Source organism: Ammospiza caudacuta, chromosome 8, assembly GCF_027887145.1.
Source record: "Ammospiza caudacuta isolate bAmmCau1 chromosome 8, bAmmCau1.pri, whole genome shotgun sequence".
NCBI lineage: Eukaryota > Metazoa > Chordata > Aves > Passeriformes > Passerellidae > Ammospiza > Ammospiza caudacuta.
In genome coordinates this window covers 2,328,393-2,348,741 of record NC_080600.1, presented here as the reverse complement: position 1 = coordinate 2,348,741, position 20,349 = coordinate 2,328,393, and positions in this window count along the sequence as shown.

The window sequence follows — 20,349 nt, the reverse complement described above, 5'->3', positions numbered from 1 at the left end:
GCCGCTTCTGCCGAAAGAAGCCCGGGAGCGCCTCTTAGCTCCGGAGAGCATCGTACCTTCGTCTTTAGCGTCTTTTGTGGTCTACATCCTAGCAGAAAGCTTTTCCACTCTGTCTGGCAAGGAAAACCTGCGGGAGCACAGAAAACATCTCCCATCGTGTTCTGGACGTTGCACGGAGGTCTGCCAAGTGTTTGGCATGAAGGAAAGAAAAGTTGTCCAAAACAGCTTCCAATCGAAGATTCGTGTGATTGGAAACGTCAGGAAAGTGTAAGGTACTGTTTTCTATCAGTTGGCAAGCTGCGCACACAATCCCAGTGTTGTACAGCTTCCTTCTTCACCTTTGCGATGCTGCCGCTCTCTCCGGCTCCCGGAGCCGAAGAAGCGGCTTCTTCGCGCAAAGACGATTGTACCGCTCACAGTGCTCTCTTAGCGCCGCTTCTGCCGAAAGAAGCCCGGGAGCGGCTCTTAGCTCCGGAGAGCATCGTACCTTCGTCTTTAGCGTCTTTTGTGGTCTACATCCTAGCAGAAAGCTTTTCCACTCTGTCTGGCAAGGAAAACCTGCGGGAGCACAGAAAACATCTCCCATCGTCTTCTGGACGTTGCACGGAGGTCTGCCAAGTGTTTGGCATGAAGGAAAGAAAAGTTGTCCAAAACAGCTTCCAATCGAAGATTCGTGTGATTGGAAACGTCAGGAAAGTGTAAGGTACTGTTTTCTATCAGTTGGCAAGCTGCGCACACAATCCCAGTGTTGTACAGCTTCCTTCTTCACCTTTGCGATGCTGCCGCTCTCTCCGGCTCCCGGAGCCGAAGAAGCGGCTTCTTCGCGCAAAGACGATTGTACCGCTCACAGTGCTCTCTTAGCGCCGCTTCTGCCGAAAGAAGCCCGGGAGCGGCTCTTAGCTCCGGAGAGCATCGTACCTTTGTCTTTAGCGTCTTTTGTGGTCTACATCCTAGCAGAAAGCTTTTCCACTCTGTCTGGCAAGGAAAACCTGCGGGAGCACAGAAAACATCTCCCATCGTGATCTGGACGTTGCACGGAGGTCTGCCAAGTGTTTGGCATGAAGGAAAGAAAAGTTGTCCAAAACAGCTTCCAATCGAAGATTCGTGTGATTGGAAACGTCAGGAAAGTGTAAGGTACTGTTTTCTATCAGTTGGCAAGCTGCGCACACAATCCCAGTGTTGTACAGCTTCCTTCTTCACCTTTGCGATGCTGCCGCTCTCTCCGGCTCCCGGAGCCGAAGAAGCGGCTTCTTCGCGCAAAGACGATTGTACCGCTCACAGTGCTCTCTTAGCGCCGCTTCTGCCGAAAGAAGCCCGGGAGCGGCTCTTAGCTCCGGAGAGCATCGTACCTTCGTCTTTAGCGTCTTTTGTGGTCTACATCCTAGCAGAAAGCTTTTCCACTCTGTCTGGCAAGGAAAACCTGCGGGAGCACAGAAAACATCTCCCATCGTCTTCTGGACGTTGCACGGAGGTCTGCCAAGTGTTTGGCATGAAGGAAAGAAAAGTTGTCCAAAACAGCTTCCAATCGAAGATTCGTGTGATTGGAAACGTCAGGAAAGTGTAAGGTACTGTTTTCTATCAGTTGGCAAGCTGCGCACACAATGCCAGTGTTGTACAGCTTCCTTCTTCACCTTTGCGATGCTGCCGCTCTCTCCGGCTCCCGGAGCCGAAGAAGCGGCTTCTTCGCGCAAAGACGATTGTACCGCTCACAGTGCTCTCTTAGCGCCGCTTCTGCCGAAAGAAGCCCGGGAGCGGCTCTTAGCTCCGGAGAGCATCGTACCTTCGTCTTTAGCGTCTTTTGTGGTCTACATCCTAGCAGAAAGCTTTTCCACTCTGTCTGGCAAGGAAAACCTGCGGGAGCACAGAAAACATCTCCCATCGTCTTCTGGACGTTGCACGGAGGTCTGCCAAGTGTTTGGCATGAAGGAAAGAAAAGTTGTCCAAAACAGCTTCCAATCGAAGATTCGTGTGATTGGAAACGTCAGGAAAGTGTAAGGTACTGTTTTCTATCAGTTGGCAAGCTCCGCACACAATGCCTCTGTTGTACAGCTTCCATCTTCACCTTTGCGATGCTGCCGCTCTCTCCGGCTCCCGGAGCCGAAGAAGCGGCTTCTTCGCGCAAAGACGATTGTACCGCTCACAGTGCTCTCTTAGCGCCGCTTCTGCCGAAAGAAGCCCGGGAGCGGCTCTTAGCTCCGGAGAGAATCGTACCTTCGTCTTTAGCGTCTTTTGTGGTCTACATCCTAGCAGAAAGCTTTCCCACTCTGTCTGGCAAGGAAAACCTGCGGGAGCACAGAAAACATCTCCCATCGTGTTCTGGACGTTGCACCGGAGGTCTGCCAAGTGTTTGGCATGAAGGAAAGAAAAGTTGTCCAAAACAGCTTCCAATCGAAGATTCGTGTGATTGGAAACGTCAGGAAAGTGTAAGGTACTGTTTTCTATCAGTTGGCAAGCTGCGCACACAATCCCAGTGTTGTACAGCTTCCTTCTTCACCTTTGCGATGCTGCCGCTCTCTCCGGCTCCCGGAGCCGAAGAAGCGGCTTCTTCGCGCAAAGACGATTGTACCGCTCACAGTGCTCTCTTAGCGCCGCTTCTGCCGAAAGAAGCCCGGGAGCGGCTCTTAGCTCCGGAGAGCATCGTACCTTCGTCTTTAGCGTCTTTTGTGGTCTACATCCTAGCAGAAAGCTTTTCCACTCTGTCTGGCAAGGAAAACCTGCGGGAGCACAGAAAACATCTCCCATCGTGTTCTGGACGTTGCACGGAGGTCTGCCAAGTGTTTGGCATGAAGGAAAGAAAAGTTGTCCAAAACAGCTTCCAATCGAAGATTCGTGTGATTGGAAACGTCAGGAAAGTGTAAGGTACTGTTTTCTATCAGTTGGCAAGCTGCGCACACAATCCCAGTGTTGTACAGCTTCCTTCTTCACCTTTGCGATGCTGCCGCTCTCTCCGGCTCCCGGAGCCGAAGAAGCGGCTTCTTCGCGCAAAGACGATTGTACCGCTCACAGTGCTCTCTTAGCGCCGCTTCTGCCGAAAGAAGCCCGGGAGCGGCTCTTAGCTCCGGAGAGCATCGTACCTTTGTCTTTAGCGTCTTTTGTGGTCTACATCCTAGCAGAAAGCTTTTCCACTCTGTCTGGCAAGGAAAACCTGCGGGAGCACAGAAAACATCTCCCATCGTGTTCTGGACGTTGCACGGAGGTCTGCCAAGTGTTTGGCATGAAGGAAAGAAAAGTTGTCCAAAACAGCTTCCAATCGAAGCTTCGTGTGATTGGAAACGTCAGGAAAGTTGTAAGGTACTGTTTTCTATCAGTTGGCAAGCTGTGCACACAATGCCAGTGTTGTACAGCTTCCTTCTTCACCTTTGCGATGCTGCCTCTCTCTCCGGCTCCCGGAGCCGAAGAAGCGGCTTCTTCGCGCAAAGACGATTGTACCGCTCACAGTGCTCTCTTAGCGCCGCTTCTGCCGAAAGAAGCCCGGGAGCGGCTCTTAGCTCCGGAGAGCATCGTACCTTCGTCTTTAGCGTCTTTTGTGGTCTACATCCTAGCAGAAAGCTTTTCCACTCTGTCTGGCAAGGAAAACCTGCGGGAGCACAGAAAACATCTCCCATCGTCTTCTGGACGTTGCACGGAGGTCTGCCAAGTGTTTGGCATGAAGGAAAGAAAAGTTGTCCAAAACAGCTTCCAATTGAATATTCATGTGATTGGAAACGTCAGGAAAGTGTAAGGTACTGTTTTCTATCAGTTGGCAAGCTGCGCACACAATCCCAGTGTTGTACAGCTTCCTTCTTCACCTTTCCGTTGTTGCCGCTCTCTCCGGCTCCCGGAGCCGAAGAAGCGGCTTCTTCGCGCAAAGACGATTGTACCGCTCACAGTGCTCTCTTAGCGCCGCTTCTGCCGAAAGAAGCCCGGGAGCGGCTCTTAGCTCCGGAGAGCATCGTACCTTCGTCTTTAGTGTCTTTTGTGGTCTACATCCTAGCAGAAAGCTTTTCCACTCTGTCTGGCAAGGAAAACCTGCGGGAGCACAGAAAACATCTCCCATCGTGTTCTGGACGTTGCACGGAGGTCTGCCAAGTGTTTGGCATGAAGGAAAGAAAAGTTGTCCAAAACAGCTTCCAATCGAAGATTCGTGTGATTGGAAACGTCAGGAAAGTTGTAAGGTACTGTTTTCTATCAGTTGGCAAGCTGCGCACACAATCCCAGTGTTGTACAGCTTCCTTCTTCACCTTTGCGATGCTGCCTCTCTCTCCGGCTCCCGGAGCCGAAGAAGCGGCTTCTTCGCGCAAAGACGATTGTACCGCTCACAGTGCTCTCTTAGCGCCGCTTCTGCCGAAAGAAGCCCGGGAGCGGCTCTTAGCTCCGGAGAGCATCGTACCTTCGTCTTTAGCGTCTTTTGTGGTCTACATCCTAGCAGAAAGCTTTTCCACTCTGTCTGGCAAGGAAAACCTGCGGGAGCACAGAAAACATCTCCCATCGTGTTCTGGACGTTGCACGGAGGTCTGCCAACTGTTTGGCATGAAGGAAAAAAAAGTTGTCCAAAACAGCTTCCAATCGAATATTCATGTGATTGGAAACGTCAGGAAAGTGGTAAGGTACTGTTTTCTATCAGTTGGCAAGCTGCGCACACAATCCCAGTGTTGTACAGCTTCCTTCTTCACCTTTCCGATGCTGCCGCTCTCTCCGGCTCCCGGAGCGAAGAAGCGGCTTCTTCGCGCAAAGACGATTGTACCGCTCACAGTGCTCTCTTAGCGCCGCTTCTGCCGAAAGAAGCCCGGGAGCGGCTCTTAGCTCCGGAGAGCATCGTACCTTCGTCTTTAGCGTCTTTTGTGGTCTACATCCTAGCAGAAAGCTTTTCCACTCTGTCTGGCAAGGAAAACCTGCGGGAGCACAGAAAACATCTCCCATCGTGTTCTGGACGTTGCACGGAGGTCTGCCAAGTGTTTGGCATGAAGGAAAGAAAAGTTGTCCAAAACAGCTTCCAATCGAAGATTCGTGTGATTGGAAACGTCAGGAAAGTGTAAGGTACTGTTTTCTATCAGTTGGCAAGCTGCGCACACAATGCCAGTGTTGTACAGCTTCCTTCTTCACCTTTGCGATGCTGCCGCTCTCTCCGGCTCCCGGAGCCGAAGAAGCGGCTTCTTCGCGCAAAGACGATTGTACCGCTCACAGTGCTCTCTTAGCGCCGCTTCTGCCGAAAGAAGCCCGGGAGCGGCTCTTAGCTCCGGAGAGCATCGTACCTTCGTCTTTAGCGTCTTTTGTGGTCTACATCCTAGCAGAAAGCTTTTCCACTCTGTCTGGCAAGGAAAACCTGCGGGAGCACAGAAAACATCTCCCATCGTCTTCTGGACGTTGCACGGAGGTCTGCCAAGTGTTTGGCATGAAGGAAAGAAAAGTTGTCCAAAACAGCTTCCAATCGAAGATTCGTGTGATTGGAAACGTCAGGAAAGTGTAAGGTACTGTTTTCTATCAGTTGGCAAGCTGCGCACACAATCCCAGTGTTGTACAGCTTCCTTCTTCACCTTTGCGATGCTGCCGCTCTCTCCGGCTCCCGGAGCCGAAGAAGCGGCTTCTTCGCGCAAAGACGATTGTACCGCTCACAGTGCTCTCTTAGCGCCGCTTCTGCCGAAAGAAGCCCGGGAGCGGCTCTTAGCTCCGGAGAGCATCGTACCTTCGTCTTTAGCGTCTTTTGTGGTCTACATCCTAGCAGAAAGCTTTTCCACTCTGTCTGGCAAGGAAAACCTGCGGGAGCACAGAAAACATCTCCCATCGTGTTCTGGACGTTGCACGGAGGTCTGCCAAGTGTTTGGCATGAAGGAAAGAAAAGTTGTCCAAAACAGCTTCCAATCGAAGATTCGTGTGATTGGAAACGTCAGGAAAGTGTAAGGTACTGTTTTCTATCAGTTGGCAAGCTGCGCACACAATCCCAGTGTTGTACAGCTTCCTTCTTCACCTTTGCGATGCTGCCGCTCTCTCCGGCTCCCGGAGCCGAAGAAGCGGCTTCTTCGCGCAAAGACGATTGTACCGCTCACAGTGCTCTCTTAGCGCCGCTTCTGCCGAAAGAAGCCCGGGAGCGGCTCTTAGCTCCGGAGAGCATCGTACCTTCGTCTTTAGCGTCTTTTGTGGTCTACATCCTAGCAGAAAGCTTTTCCACTCTGTCTGGCAAGGAAAACCTGCGGGAGCACAGAAAACATCTCCCATCGTCTTCTGGACGTTGCACGGAGGTCTGCCAAGTGTTTGGCATGAAGGAAAGAAAAGTCGTCCAAAACAGCTTCCAATCGAAGATTCGTGTGATTGGAAACGTCAGGAAAGTGTAAGGTACTGTTTTCTATCAGTTGGCAAGCTGCGCACACAATCCCAGTGTTGTACAGCTTCCTTCTTCACCTTTGCGATGCTGCCGCTCTCTCCGGCTCCCGGAGCCGAAGAAGCGGCTTCTTCGCGCAAAGACGATTGTACCGCTCACAGTGCTCTCTTAGCGCCGCTTCTGCCGAAAGAAGCCCGGGAGCGGCTCTTAGCTCCGGAGAGCATCGTACCTTCGTCTTTAGCGTCTTTTGTGGTCTACATCCTAGCAGAAAGCTTTTCCACTCTGTCTGGCAAGGAAAACCTGCGGGAGCACAGAAAACATCTCCCATCGTGTTCTGGACGTTGCACGGAGGTCTGCCAAGTGTTTGGCATGAAGGAAAGAAAAGTTGTCCAAAACAGCTTCCAATCGAAGATTCGTGTGATTGGAAACGTCAGGAAAGTGTAAGGTACTGTTTTCTATCAGTTGGCAAGCTGCGCACACAATCCCAGTGTTGTACAGCTTCCTTCTTCACCTTTGCGATGCTGCCGCTCTCTCCGGCTCCCGGAGCCGAAGAAGCGGCTTCTTCGCGCAAAGACGATTGTACCGCTCACAGTGCTCTCTTAGCGCCGCTTCTGCCGAAAGAAGCCCGGGAGCGGCTCTTAGCTCCGGAGAGCATCGTACCTTCGTCTTTAGCGTCTTTTGTGGTCTACATCCTAGCAGAAAGCTTTTCCACTCTGTCTGGCAAGGAAAACCTGCGGGAGCACCGAAAACATCTCCCATCGTGTTCTGGAGGTTGCACGGAGGTCTGCCAAGTGTTTGGCATGAAGGAAAGAAAAGTTGTCCAAAACAGCTTCCAATCGAAGATTCGTGTGATTGGAAACGTCAGGAAAGTGTAAGGTATTGTTTTCTATCAGTTGGCAAGCTGCGCACACAATCCCAGTGTTGTACAGCTTCCTTCTTCACCTTTGCGATGCTGCCGCTCTCTCCGGCTCCCGGAGCCGAAGAAGCGGCTTCTTCGCGCAAAGACGATTGTACCGCTCACAGTGCTCTCTTAGCGCCGCTTCTGCCGAAAGAAGCCCGGGAGCAGCTCTTAGCTCCGGAGAGCATCGTACCTTCGTCTTTAGCGTCTTTTGTGGTCTACATCCTAGCAGAAAGCTTTTCCACTCTGTCTGGCAAGGAAAACCTGCGGGAGCACAGAAAACATCTCCCATCGTGTTCTGGACGTTGCACGGAGGTCTGCCAAGTGTTTGGCATGAAGGAAAGAAAAGTTGTCCAAAACAGCTTCCAATCGAAGATTCGTGTGATTGGAAACGTCAGGAAAGTGTAAGGTACTGTTTTCTATCAGTTGGCAAGCTGCGCACACAATCCCAGTGTTGTACAGCTTCCTTCTTCACCTTTCCGATGCTGCCGCTCTCTCCGGCTCCCGGAGCCGAAGAAGCGGCTTCTTCGCGCAAAGACGATTGTACCGCTCACAGTGCTCTCTTAGCGCCGCTTCTGCCGAAAGAAGCCCGGGAGCGGCTCTTAGCTCCGGAGAGCATCGTACCTTCGTCTTTAGCGTCTTTTGTGGTCTACATCCTAGCAGAAAGCTTTTCCACTCTGTCTGGCAAGGAAAACCTGCGGGAGCACAGAAAACATCTCCCATCGTGTTCTGGACGTTGCACGGAGGTCTGCCAAGTGTTTGGCATGAAGGAAAGAAAAGTTGTCCAAAACAGCTTCCAATCGAAGATTCATGTGATTGGAAACGTCAGGAAAGTGTAAGGTACTGTTTTCTATCAGTTGGCAAGCTGCGCACACAATCCCAGTGTTGTACAGCTTCCTTCTTCACCTTTGCGATGCTGCCGCTCTCTCCGGCTCCCGGAGCCGAAGAAGCGGCTTCTTCGCGCAAAGACGATTGTACCGCTCACAGTGCTCTCTTAGCGCCGCTTCTGCCGAAAGAAGCCCGGGAGCGGCTCTTAGCTCCGGAGAGCATCGTACCTTCGTCTTTAGCGTCTTTTGTGGTCTACATCCTAGCAGAAAGCTTTTCCACTCTGTCTGGCAAGGAAAACCTGCGGGAGCACAGAAAACATCTCCCATCGTCTTCTGGACGTTGCACGGAGGTCTGCCAAGTGCTTGGCATGAAGGAAAGAAAAGTTGTCCAAAACAGCTTCCAATCGAAGATTCGTGTGATTGGAAACGTCAGGAAAGTGTAAGGTACTGTTTTCTATCAGTTGGCAAGCTGCGCACACAATCCCAGTGTTGTACAGCTTCCTTCTTCACCTTTCCGATACTGCCGCTCTCTCCGGCTCCCGGAGCGAAGAAGCGGCTTCTTCGCGCAAAGACGATTGTACCGCTCACAGTGCTCTCTTAGCGCCGCTTCTGCCGAAAGAAGCCCGGGAGCGGCTCTTAGCTCCGGAGAGCATCGTACCTTCGTCTTTAGCGTCTTTTGTGGTCTACATCCTAGCAGAAAGCTTTTCCACTCTGTCTGGCAAGGAAAACCTGCGGGAGCACCGAAAACATCTCCCATCGTGTTCTGGACGTTGCACGGAGGTCTGCCAAGTGTTTGGCATGAAGGAAAGTAAAGTTGTCCAAAACAGCTTCCAATCGAAGATTCGTGTGATTGGAAACGTCAGGAAAGTGTAAGGTATTGTTTTCTATCAGTTGGCAAGCTGCGCACACAATCCCAGTGTTGTACAGCTTCCTTCTTCACCTTTGCGATGCTGCCGCTCTCTCCGGCTCCCGGAGCCGAAGAAGCGGCTTCTTCGTGCAAAGACGATTGTACCGCTCACAGTGCTCTCTTAGCGCCGCTTCTGCCGAAAGAAGCCCGGGAGCGGCTCTTAGCTCCGGAGAGCATCGTACCTTTGTCTTTAGCGTCTTTTGTGGTCTACATCCTAGCAGAAAGCTTTTCCACTCTGTCTGGCAAGGAAAACCTGCGGGAGCACAGAAAACATCTCCCATCGTGTTCTGGACGTTGCACGGAGGTCTGCCAAGTGTTTGGCATGAAGGAAAGAAAAGTTGTCCAAAACAGCTTCCAATCGAAGATTCGTGTGATTGGAAACGTCAGGAAAGTGTAAGGTTCTGTTTTCTATCAGTTGGCAAGCTGCGCACACAATCCCAGTGTTGTACAGCTTCCTTCTTCACCTTTGCGATGCTGCCGCTCTCTCCGGCTCCCGGAGCCGAAGAAGCGGCTTCTTCGCGCAAAGACGATTGTACCGCTCACAGTGCTCTCTTAGCGCCGCTTCTGCCGAAAGAAGCCCGGGAGCGGCTCTTAGCTCCGGAGAGCATCGTACCTTCGTCTTTAGCGTCTTTTGTGGTCTACATCCTAGCAGAAAGCTTTTCCACTCTGTCTGGCAAGGAAAACCTGCGGGAGCACAGAAAACATCTCCCATCGTGTTCTGGACGTTGCACGGAGGACTGCCAAGTGTTTGGCATGAAGGAAAGAAAAGTTGTCCAAAACAGCTTCCAATCAAAGATTCGTGTGATTGGAAACGTCAGGAAAGTGTAAGGTACTGTTTTCTATCAGTTGGCAAGCTGCGCACACAATCCCAGTGTTGTACAGCTTCCTTCTTCACCTTTCCGATGCTGCCGCTCTCTCCGGCTCCCGGAGCCGAAGAAGCGGCTTCTTCGCGCAAAGACGATTGTACCGCTCACAGTGCTCTCTTAGCGCCGCTTCTGCCGAAAGAAGCCCGGGAGCGGCTCTTAGCTCCGGAGAGCATCGTACCTTCGTCTTTAGCGTCTTTTGTGGTCTACATCCTAGCAGAAAGCTTTTCCACTCTGTCTGGCAAGGAAAACCTGCGGGAGCACTGAAAACATCTCCCATCGTCTTCTGGACGTTGCACGGAGGTCTGCCAAGTGTTTGGCATGAAGGAAAGAAAAGTTGTCCAAAACAGCTTCCAATCGAAGATTCGTGTGATTGGAAACGTCAGGAAAGTGTAAGGTACTGTTTTCTATCAGTTGGCAAGCTGCGCACACAATCCCAGTGTTGTACAGCTTCCTTCTTCACCTTTGCGATGCTGCCGCTCTCTCCGGCTCCCGGAGCCGAAGAAGCGGCTTCTTCGCGCAAAGACGATTGTACCGCTCACAGTGCTCTCTTAGCGCCGCTTCTGCCGAAAGAAGCCCGGGAGCGCCTCTTAGCTCCGGAGAGCATCGTACCTTCGTCTTTAGCGTCTTTTGTGGTCTACATCCTAGCAGAAAGCTTTTCCACTCTGTCTGGCAAGGAAAACCTGCGGGAGCACAGAAAACATCTCCCATCGTGTTCTGGACGTTGCACGGAGGTCTGCCAAGTGTTTGGCATGAAGGAAAGAAAAGTTGTCCAAAACAGCTTCCAATCGAAGATTCGTGTGATTGGAAACGTCAGGAAAGTGTAAGGTACTGTTTTCTATCAGTTGGCAAGCTGCGCACACAATCCCAGTGTTGTACAGCTTCCTTCTTCACCTTTGCGATGCTGCCGCTCTCTCCGGCTCCCGGAGCCGAAGAAGCGGCTTCTTCGCGCAAAGACGATTGTACCGCTCACAGTGCTCTCTTAGCGCCGCTTCTGCCGAAAGAAGCCCGGGAGCGGCTCTTAGCTCCGGAGAGCATCGTACCTTCGTCTTTAGCGTCTTTTGTGGTCTACATCCTAGCAGAAAGCTTTTCCACTCTGTCTGGCAAGGAAAACCTGCGGGAGCACAGAAAACATCTCCCATCGTCTTCTGGACGTTGCACGGAGGTCTGCCAAGTGTTTGGCATGAAGGAAAGAAAAGTTGTCCAAAACAGCTTCCAATCGAAGATTCGTGTGATTGGAAACGTCAGGAAAGTGTAAGGTACTGTTTTCTATCAGTTGGCAAGCTGCGCACACAATCCCAGTGTTGTACAGCTTCCTTCTTCACCTTTGCGATGCTGCCGCTCTCTCCGGCTCCCGGAGCCGAAGAAGCGGCTTCTTCGCGCAAAGACGATTGTACCGCTCACAGTGCTCTCTTAGCGCCGCTTCTGCCGAAAGAAGCCCGGGAGCGGCTCTTAGCTCCGGAGAGCATCGTACCTTTGTCTTTAGCGTCTTTTGTGGTCTACATCCTAGCAGAAAGCTTTTCCACTCTGTCTGGCAAGGAAAACCTGCGGGAGCACAGAAAACATCTCCCATCGTGATCTGGACGTTGCACGGAGGTCTGCCAAGTGTTTGGCATGAAGGAAAGAAAAGTTGTCCAAAACAGCTTCCAATCGAAGATTCGTGTGATTGGAAACATCAGGAAAGTGTAAGGTACTGTTTTCTATCAGTTGGCAAGCTGCGCACACAATCCCAGTGTTGTACAGCTTCCTTCTTCACCTTTCCGATGCTGCCGCTCTCTCCGGCTCCCGGAGCCGAAGAAGCGGCTTCTTCGCGCAAAGACGATTGTACCGCTCACAGTGCTCTCTTAGCGCCGCTTCTGCCGAAAGAAGCCCGGGAGCGGCTCTTAGCTCCGGAGAGCATCGTACCTTCGTCTTTAGCGTCTTTTGTGGTCTACATCCTAGCAGAAAGCTTTTCCACTCTGTCTGGCAAGGAAAACCTGCGGGAGCACAGAAAACATCTCCCATCGTCTTCTGGACGTTGCACGGAGGTCTGCCAAGTGTTTGGCATGAAGGAAAGAAAAGTTGTCCAAAACAGCTTCCAATCGAAGATTCGTGTGATTGGAAACGTCAGGAAAGTGTAAGGTACTGTTTTCTATCAGTTGGCAAGCTGCGCACACAATCCCAGTGTTGTACAGCTTCCTTCTTCACCTTTGCGATGCTGCCGCTCTCTCCGGCTCCCGGAGCCGAAGAAGCGGCTTCTTCGCGCAAAGACGATTGTACCGCTCACAGTGCTCTCTTAGCGCCGCTTCTGCCGAAAGAAGCCCGGGAGCGGCTCTTAGCTCCGGAGAGCATCGTACCTTCGTCTTTAGCGTCTTTTGTGGTCTACATCCTAGCAGAAAGCTTTTCCACTCTGTCTGGCAAGGAAAACCTGCGGGAGCACAGAAAACATCTCCCATCGTCTTCTGGACGTTGCACGGAGGTCTGCCAAGTGTTTGGCATGAAGGAAAGAAAAGTTGTCCAAAACAGCTTCCAATCGAAGATTCGTGTGATTGGAAACGTCAGGAAAGTGTAAGGTACTGTTTTCTATCAGTTGGCAAGCTCCGCACACAATGCCTCTGTTGTACAGCTTCCATCTTCACCTTTGCGATGCTGCCGCTCTCTCCGGCTCCCGGAGCCGAAGAAGCGGCTTCTTCGCGCAAAGACGATTGTACCGCTCACAGTGCTCTCTTAGCGCCGCTTCTGCCGAAAGAAGCCCGGGAGCGGCTCTTAGCTCCGGAGAGAATCGTACCTTCGTCTTTAGCGTCTTTTGTGGTCTACATCCTAGCAGAAAGCTTTCCCACTCTGTCTGGCAAGGAAAACCTGCGGGAACACAGAAAACATCTCCCATCGTGTTCTGGACGTTGCACCGGAGGTCTGCCAAGTGTTTGGCATGAAGGAAAGAAAAGTTGTCCAAAACAGCTTCCAATCGAAGATTCGTGTGATTGGAAACGTCAGGAAAGTGTAAGGTACTGTTTTCTATCAGTTGGCAAGCTGCGCACACAATCCCAGTGTTGTACAGCTTCCTTCTTCACCTTTGCGATGCTGCCGCTCTCTCCGGCTCCCGGAGCCGAAGAAGCGGCTTCTTCGCGCAAAGACGATTGTACCGCTCACAGTGCTCTCTTAGCGCCGCTTCTGCCGAAAGAAGCCCGGGAGCGGCTCTTAGCTCCGGAGAGCATCGTACCTTCGTCTTTAGCGTCTTTTGTGGTCTACATCCTAGCAGAAAGCTTTTCCACTCTGTCTGGCAAGGAAAACCTGCGGGAGCACAGAAAACATCTCCCATCGTGTTCTGGACGTTGCACGGAGGTCTGCCAAGTGTTTGGCATGAAGGAAAGAAAAGTTGTCCAAAACAGCTTCCAATCGAAGATTCGTGTGATTGGAAACGTCAGGAAAGTGTAAGGTACTGTTTTCTATCAGTTGGCAAGCTGCGCACACAATCCCAGTGTTGTACAGCTTCCTTCTTCACCTTTGCGATGCTGCCGCTCTCTCCGGCTCCCGGAGCCGAAGAAGCGGCTTCTTCGCGCAAAGACGATTGTACCGCTCACAGTGCTCTCTTAGCGCCGCTTCTGCCGAAAGAAGCCCGGGAGCGGCTCTTAGCTCCGGAGAGCATCGTACCTTCGTCTTTAGCGTCTTTTGTGGTCTACATCCTAGCAGAAAGCTTTTCCACTCTGTCTGGCAAGGAAAACCTGCGGGAGCACAGAAAACATCTCCCATCGTCTTCTGGACGTTGCACGGAGGTCTGCCAAGTGTTTGGCATGAAGGAAAGAAAAGTTGTCCAAAACAGCTTCCAATCGAAGATTCGTGTGATTGGAAACGTCAGGAAAGTGTAAGGTACTGTTTTCTATCAGTTGGCAAGCTCCGCACACAATGCCTCTGTTGTACAGCTTCCATCTTCACCTTTGCGATGCTGCCGCTCTCTCCGGCTCCCGGAGCCGAAGAAGCGGCTTCTTCGCGCAAAGACGATTGTACCGCTCACAGTGCTCTCTTAGCGCCGCTTCTGCCGAAAGAAGCCCGGGAGCGGCTCTTAGCTCCGGAGAGAATCGTACCTTCGTCTTTAGCGTCTTTTGTGGTCTACATCCTAGCAGAAAGCTTTCCCACTCTGTCTGGCAAGGAAAACCTGCGGGAGCACAGAAAACATCTCCCATCGTGTTCTGGACGTTGCACCGGAGGTCTGCCAAGTGTTTGGCATGAAGGAAAGAAAAGTTGTCCAAAACAGCTTCCAATCGAAGATTCGTGTGATTGGAAACGTCAGGAAAGTGTAAGGTACTGTTTTCTATCAGTTGGCAAGCTGCGCACACAATCCCAGTGTTGTACAGCTTCCTTCTTCACCTTTGCGATGCTGCCGCTCTCTCCGGCTCCCGGAGCCGAAGAAGCGGCTTCTTCGCGCAAAGACGATTGTACCGCTCACAGTGCTCTCTTAGCGCCGCTTCTGCCGAAAGAAGCCCGGGAGCGGCTCTTAGCTCCGGAGAGCATCGTACCTTCGTCTTTAGCGTCTTTTGTGGTCTACATCCTAGCAGAAAGCTTTTCCACTCTGTCTGGCAAGGAAAACCTGCGGGAGCACAGAAAACATCTCCCATCGTGTTCTGGACGTTGCACGGAGGTCTGCCAAGTGTTTGGCATGAAGGAAAGAAAAGTTGTCCAAAACAGCTTCCAATCGAAGATTCGTGTGATTGGAAACGTCAGGAAAGTGTAAGGTACTGTTTTCTATCAGTTGGCAAGCTGCGCACACAATCCCAGTGTTGTACAGCTTCCTTCTTCACCTTTGCGATGCTGCCGCTCTCTCCGGCTCCCGGAGCCGAAGAAGCGGCTTCTTCGCGCAAAGACGATTGTACCGCTCACAGTGCTCTCTTAGCGCCGCTTCTGCCGAAAGAAGCCCGGGAGCGGCTCTTAGCTCCGGAGAGCATCGTACCTTTGTCTTTAGCGTCTTTTGTGGTCTACATCCTAGCAGAAAGCTTTTCCACTCTGTCTGGCAAGGAAAACCTGCGGGAGCACAGAAAACATCTCCCATCGTCTTCTGGACGTTGCACGGAGGTCTGCCAAGTGTTTGGCATGAAGGAAAGAAAAGTTGTCCAAAACAGCTTCCAATCGAAGATTCGTGTGATTGGAAACGTCAGGAAAGTTGTAAGGTACTGTTTTCTATCAGTTGGCAAGCTGTGCACACAATGCCAGTGTTGTACAGCTTCCTTCTTCACCTTTGCGATGCTGCCTCTCTCTCCGGCTCCCGGAGCCGAAGAAGCGGCTTCTTCGCGCAAAGACGATTGTACCGCTCACAGTGCTCTCTTAGCGCCGCTTCTGCCGAAAGAAGCCCGGGAGCGGCTCTTAGCTCCGGAGAGCATCGTACCTTCGTCTTTAGCGTCTTTTGTGGTCTACATCCTAGCAGAAAGCTTTTCCACTCTGTCTGGCAAGGAAAACCTGCGGGAGCACAGAAAACATCTCCCATCGTCTTCTGGACGTTGCACGGAGGTCTGCCAAGTGTTTGGCATGAAGGAAAGAAAAGTTGTCCAAAACAGCTTCCAATTGAATATTCATGTGATTGGAAACGTCAGGAAAGTGTAAGGTACTGTTTTCTATCAGTTGGCAAGCTGCGCACACAATCCCAGTGTTGTACAGCTTCCTTCTTCACCTTTCCGTTGTTGCCGCTCTCTCCGGCTCCCGGAGCCGAAGAAGCGGCTTCTTCGCGCAAAGACGATTGTACCGCTCACAGTGCTCTCTTAGCGCCGCTTCTGCCGAAAGAAGCCCGGGAGCGGCTCTTAGCTCCGGAGAGCATCGTACCTTCGTCTTTAGTGTCTTTTGTGGTCTACATCCTAGCAGAAAGCTTTTCCACTCTGTCTGGCAAGGAAAACCTGCGGGAGCACAGAAAACATCTCCCATCGTGTTCTGGACGTTGCACGGAGGTCTGCCAAGTGTTTGGCATGAAGGAAAGAAAAGTTGTCCAAAACAGCTTCCAATCGAAGATTCGTGTGATTGGAAACGTCAGGAAAGTTGTAAGGTACTGTTTTCTATCAGTTGGCAAGCTGCGCACACAATCCCAGTGTTGTACAGCTTCCTTCTTCACCTTTGCGATGCTGCCGCTCTCTCCGGCTCCCGGAGCCGAAGAAGCGGCTTCTTCGCGCAAAGACGATTGTACCGCTCACAGTGCTCTCTTAGCGCCGCTTCTGCCGAAAGAAGCCCGGGAGCGGCTCTTAGCTCCGGAGAGCATCGTACCTTCGTCTTTAGCGTCTTTTGTGGTCTACATCCTAGCAGAAAGCTTTTCCACTCTGTCTGGCAAGGAAAACCTGCGGGAGCACAGAAAACATCTCCCATCGTGTTCTGGACGTTGCACGGAGGTCTGCCAACTGTTTGGCATGAAGGAAAAAAAAGTTGTCCAAAACAGCTTCCAATCGAATATTCATGTGATTGGAAACGTCAGGAAAGTGGTAAGGTACTGTTTTCTATCAGTTGGCAAGCTGCGCACACAATCCCAGTGTTGTACAGCTTCCTTCTTCACCTTTCCGATGCTGCCGCTCTCTCCGGCTCCCGGAGCGAAGAAGCGGCTTCTTCGCGCAAAGACGATTGTACCGCTCACAGTGCTCTCTTAGCGCCGCTTCTGCCGAAAGAAGCCCGGGAGCGGCTCTTAGCTCCGGAGAGCATCGTACCTTCGTCTTTAGCGTCTTTTGTGGTCTACATCCTAGCAGAAAGCTTTTCCACTCTGTCTGGCAAGGAAAACCTGCGGGAGCACAGAAAACATCTCCCATCGTGTTCTGGACGTTGCACGGAGGTCTGCCAAGTGTTTGGCATGAAGGAAAGAAAAGTTGTCCAAAACAGCTTCCAATCGAAGATTCGTGTGATTGGAAACGTCAGGAAAGTGTAAGGTACTGTTTTCTATCAGTTGGCAAGCTGCGCACACAATGCCAGTGTTGTACAGCTTCCTTCTTCACCTTTGCGATGCTGCCGCTCTCTCCGGCTCCCGGAGCCGAAGAAGCGGCTTCTTCGCGCAAAGACGATTGTACCGCTCACAGTGCTCTCTTAGCGCCGCTTCTGCCGAAAGAAGCCCGGGAGCGGCTCTTAGCTCCGGAGAGCATCGTACCTTCGTCTTTAGCGTCTTTTGTGGTCTACATCCTAGCAGAAAGCTTTTCCACTCTGTCTGGCAAGGAAAACCTGCGGGAGCACAGAAAACATCTCCCATCGTCTTCTGGACGTTGCACGGAGGTCTGCCAAGTGTTTGGCATGAAGGAAAGAAAAGTTGTCCAAAACAGCTTCCAATCGAAGATTCGTGTGATTGGAAACGTCAGGAAAGTGTAAGGTACTGTTTTCTATCAGTTGGCAAGCTGCGCACACAATCCCAGTGTTGTACAGCTTCCTTCTTCACCTTTGCGATGCTGCCGCTCTCTCCGGCTCCCGGAGCCGAAGAAGCGGCTTCTTCGCGCAAAGACGATTGTACCGCTCACAGTGCTCTCTTAGCGCCGCTTCTGCCGAAAGAAGCCCGGGAGCGGCTCTTAGCTCCGGAGAGCATCGTACCTTCGTCTTTAGCGTCTTTTGTGGTCTACATCCTAGCAGAAAGCTTTTCCACTCTGTCTGGCAAGGAAAACCTGCGGGAGCACAGAAAACATCTCCCATCGTGTTCTGGACGTTGCACGGAGGTCTGCCAACTGTTTGGCATGAAGGAAAAAAAAGTTGTCCAAAACAGCTTCCAATCGAATATTCATGTGATTGGAAACGTCAGGAAAGTGGTAAGGTACTGTTTTCTATCAGTTGGCAAGCTGCGCACACAATCCCAGTGTTGTACAGCTTCCTTCTTCACCTTTCCGATGCTGCCGCTCTCTCCGGCTCCCGGAGCGAAGAAGCGGCTTCTTCGCGCAAAGACGATTGTACCGCTCACAGTGCTCTCTTAGCGCCGCTTCTGCCGAAAGAAGCCCGGGAGCGGCTCTTAGCTCCGGAGAGCATCGTACCTTCGTCTTTAGCGTCTTTTGTGGTCTACATCCTAGCAGAAAGCTTTTCCACTCTGTCTGGCAAGGAAAACCTGCGGGAGCACAGAAAACATCTCCCATCGTGTTCTGGACGTTGCACGGAGGTCTGCCAAGTGTTTGGCATGAAGGAAAGAAAAGTTGTCCAAAACAGCTTCCAATCGAAGATTCGTGTGATTGGAAACGTCAGGAAAGTGTAAGGTACTGTTTTCTATCAGTTGGCAAGCTGCGCACACAATCCCAGTGTTGTACAGCTTCCTTCTTCACCTTTGCGATGCTGCCGCTCTCTCCGGCTCCCGGAGCCGAAGAAGCGGCTTCTTCGCGCAAAGACGATTGTACCGCTCACAGTGCTCTCTTAGCGCCGCTTCTGCCGAAAGAAGCCCGGGAGCGGCTCTTAGCTCCGGAGAGCATCGTACCTTCGTCTTTAGCGTCTTTTGTGGTCTACATCCTAGCAGAAAGCTTTTCCACTCTGTCTGGCAAGGAAAACCTGCGGGAGCACAGAAAACATCTCCCATCGTCTTCTGGACGTTGCACGGAGGTCTGCCAAGTGTTTGGCATGAAGGAAAGAAAAGTTGTCCAAAACAGCTTCCAATCGAAGATTCGTGTGATTGGAAACGTCAGGAAAGTGTAAGGTACTGTTTTCTATCAGTTGGCAAGCTGCGCACACAATCCCAGTGTTGTACAGCTTCCTTCTTCACCTTTGCGATGCTGCCGCTCTCTCCGGCTCCCGGAGCCGAAGAAGCGGCTTCTTCGCGCAAAGACGATTGTACCGCTCACAGTGCTCTCTTAGCGCCGCTTCTGCCGAAAGAAGCCCGGGAGCGGCTCTTAGCTCCGGAGAGCATCGTACCTTCGTCTTTAGCGTCTTTTGTGGTCTACATCCTAGCAGAAAGCTTTTCCACTCTGTCTGGCAAGGAAAACCTGCGGGAGCACAGAAAACATCTCCCATCGTCTTCTGGACGTTGCACGGAGGTCTGCCAAGTGTTTGGCATGAAGGAAAGAAAAGTTGTCCAAAACAGCTTCCAATCGAAGATTCGTGTGATTGGAAACGTCAGGAAAGTGTAAGGTACTGTTTTCTATCAGTTGGCAAGCTGCGCACACAATCCCAGTGTTGTACAGCTTCCTTCTTCACCTTTCCGTTGTTGCCGCTCTCTCCGGCTCCCGGAGCCGAAGAAGCGGCTTCTTCGCGCAAAGACGATTGTACCGCTCACAGTGCTCTCTTAGCGCCGCTTCTGCCGAAAGAAGCCCGGGAGCGGCTCTTAGCTCCGGAGAGCATCGTACCTTCGTCTTTAGTGTCTTTTGTGGTCTACATCCTAGCAGAAAGCTTTTCCACTCTGTCTGGCAAGGAAAACCTGCGGGAGCACAGAAAACATCTCCCATCGTGTTCTGGACGTTGCACGGAGGTCTGCCAAGTGTTTGGCATGAAGGAAAGAAAAGTTGTCCAAAACAGCTTCCAATCGAAGATTCGTGTGATTGGAAACGTCAGGAAAGTTGTAAGGTACTGTTTTCTATCAGTTGGCAAGCTGCGCACACAATCCCAGTGTTGTACAGCTTCCTTCTTCACCTTTGCGATGCTGCCGCTCTCTCCGGCTCCCGGAGCCGAAGAAGCGGCTTCTTCGCGCAAAGACGATTGTACCGCTCACAGTGCTCTCTTAGCGCCGCTTCTGCCGAAAGAAGCCCGGGAGCGGCTCTTAGCTCCGGAGAGCATCGTACCTTCGTCTTTAGCGTCTTTTGTGGTCTACATCCTAGCAGAAAGCTTTTCCACTCTGTCTGGCAAGGAAAACCTGCGGGAGCACAGAAAACATCTCCCATCGTCTTCTGGACGTTGCACGGAGGTCTGCCAAGTGTTTGGCATGAAGGAAAGAAAAGTTGTCCAAAACAGCTTCCAATCGAAGATTCGTGTGATTGGAAACGTCAGGAAAGTGTAAGGTACTGTTTTCTATCAGTTGGCAAGCTGCGCACACAATCCCAGTGTTGTACAGCTTCCTTCTTCACCTTTGCGATGCTGCCGCTCTCTCCGGCTCCCGGAGCCGAAGAAGCGGCTTCTTCGCGCAAAGACGATTGTACCGCTCACAGTGCTCTCTTAGCGCCGCTTCTGCCGAAAGAAGCCCGGGAGCGGCTCTTAGCTCCGGAGAGCATCGTACCTTCGTCTTTAGCGTCTTTTGTGCTCTACATCCTAGCAGAAAGCTTTTCCACTCTGTCTGGCAAGGAAAACCTGCGGGAGCACAGAAAACATCTCCCATCGTGTTCTGGACGTTGCACGGAGGTCTGCCAAGTGTTTGGCATGAAGGAAAGAAAAGTTGTCCAAAACAGCTTCCAATCGAAGATTCGTGTGATTGGAAACGTCAGGAAAGTGTAAGGTACTGTTTTCTATCAGTTGGCAAGCTGCGCACACAATCCCAGTGTTGTACAGCTTCCTTCTTCACCTTTCCGATGCTGCCGCTCTCTCCGGCTCCCGGAGCCGAAGAAGCGGCTTCTTCGCGCAAAGACGATTGTACCGCTCACAGTGCTCTCTTAGCGCCGCTTCTGCCGAAAGAAGCCCGGGAGCGGCTCTTAGCTCCGGAGAGCATCGTACCTTCGTCTTTAGCGTCTTTTGTGGTCTAC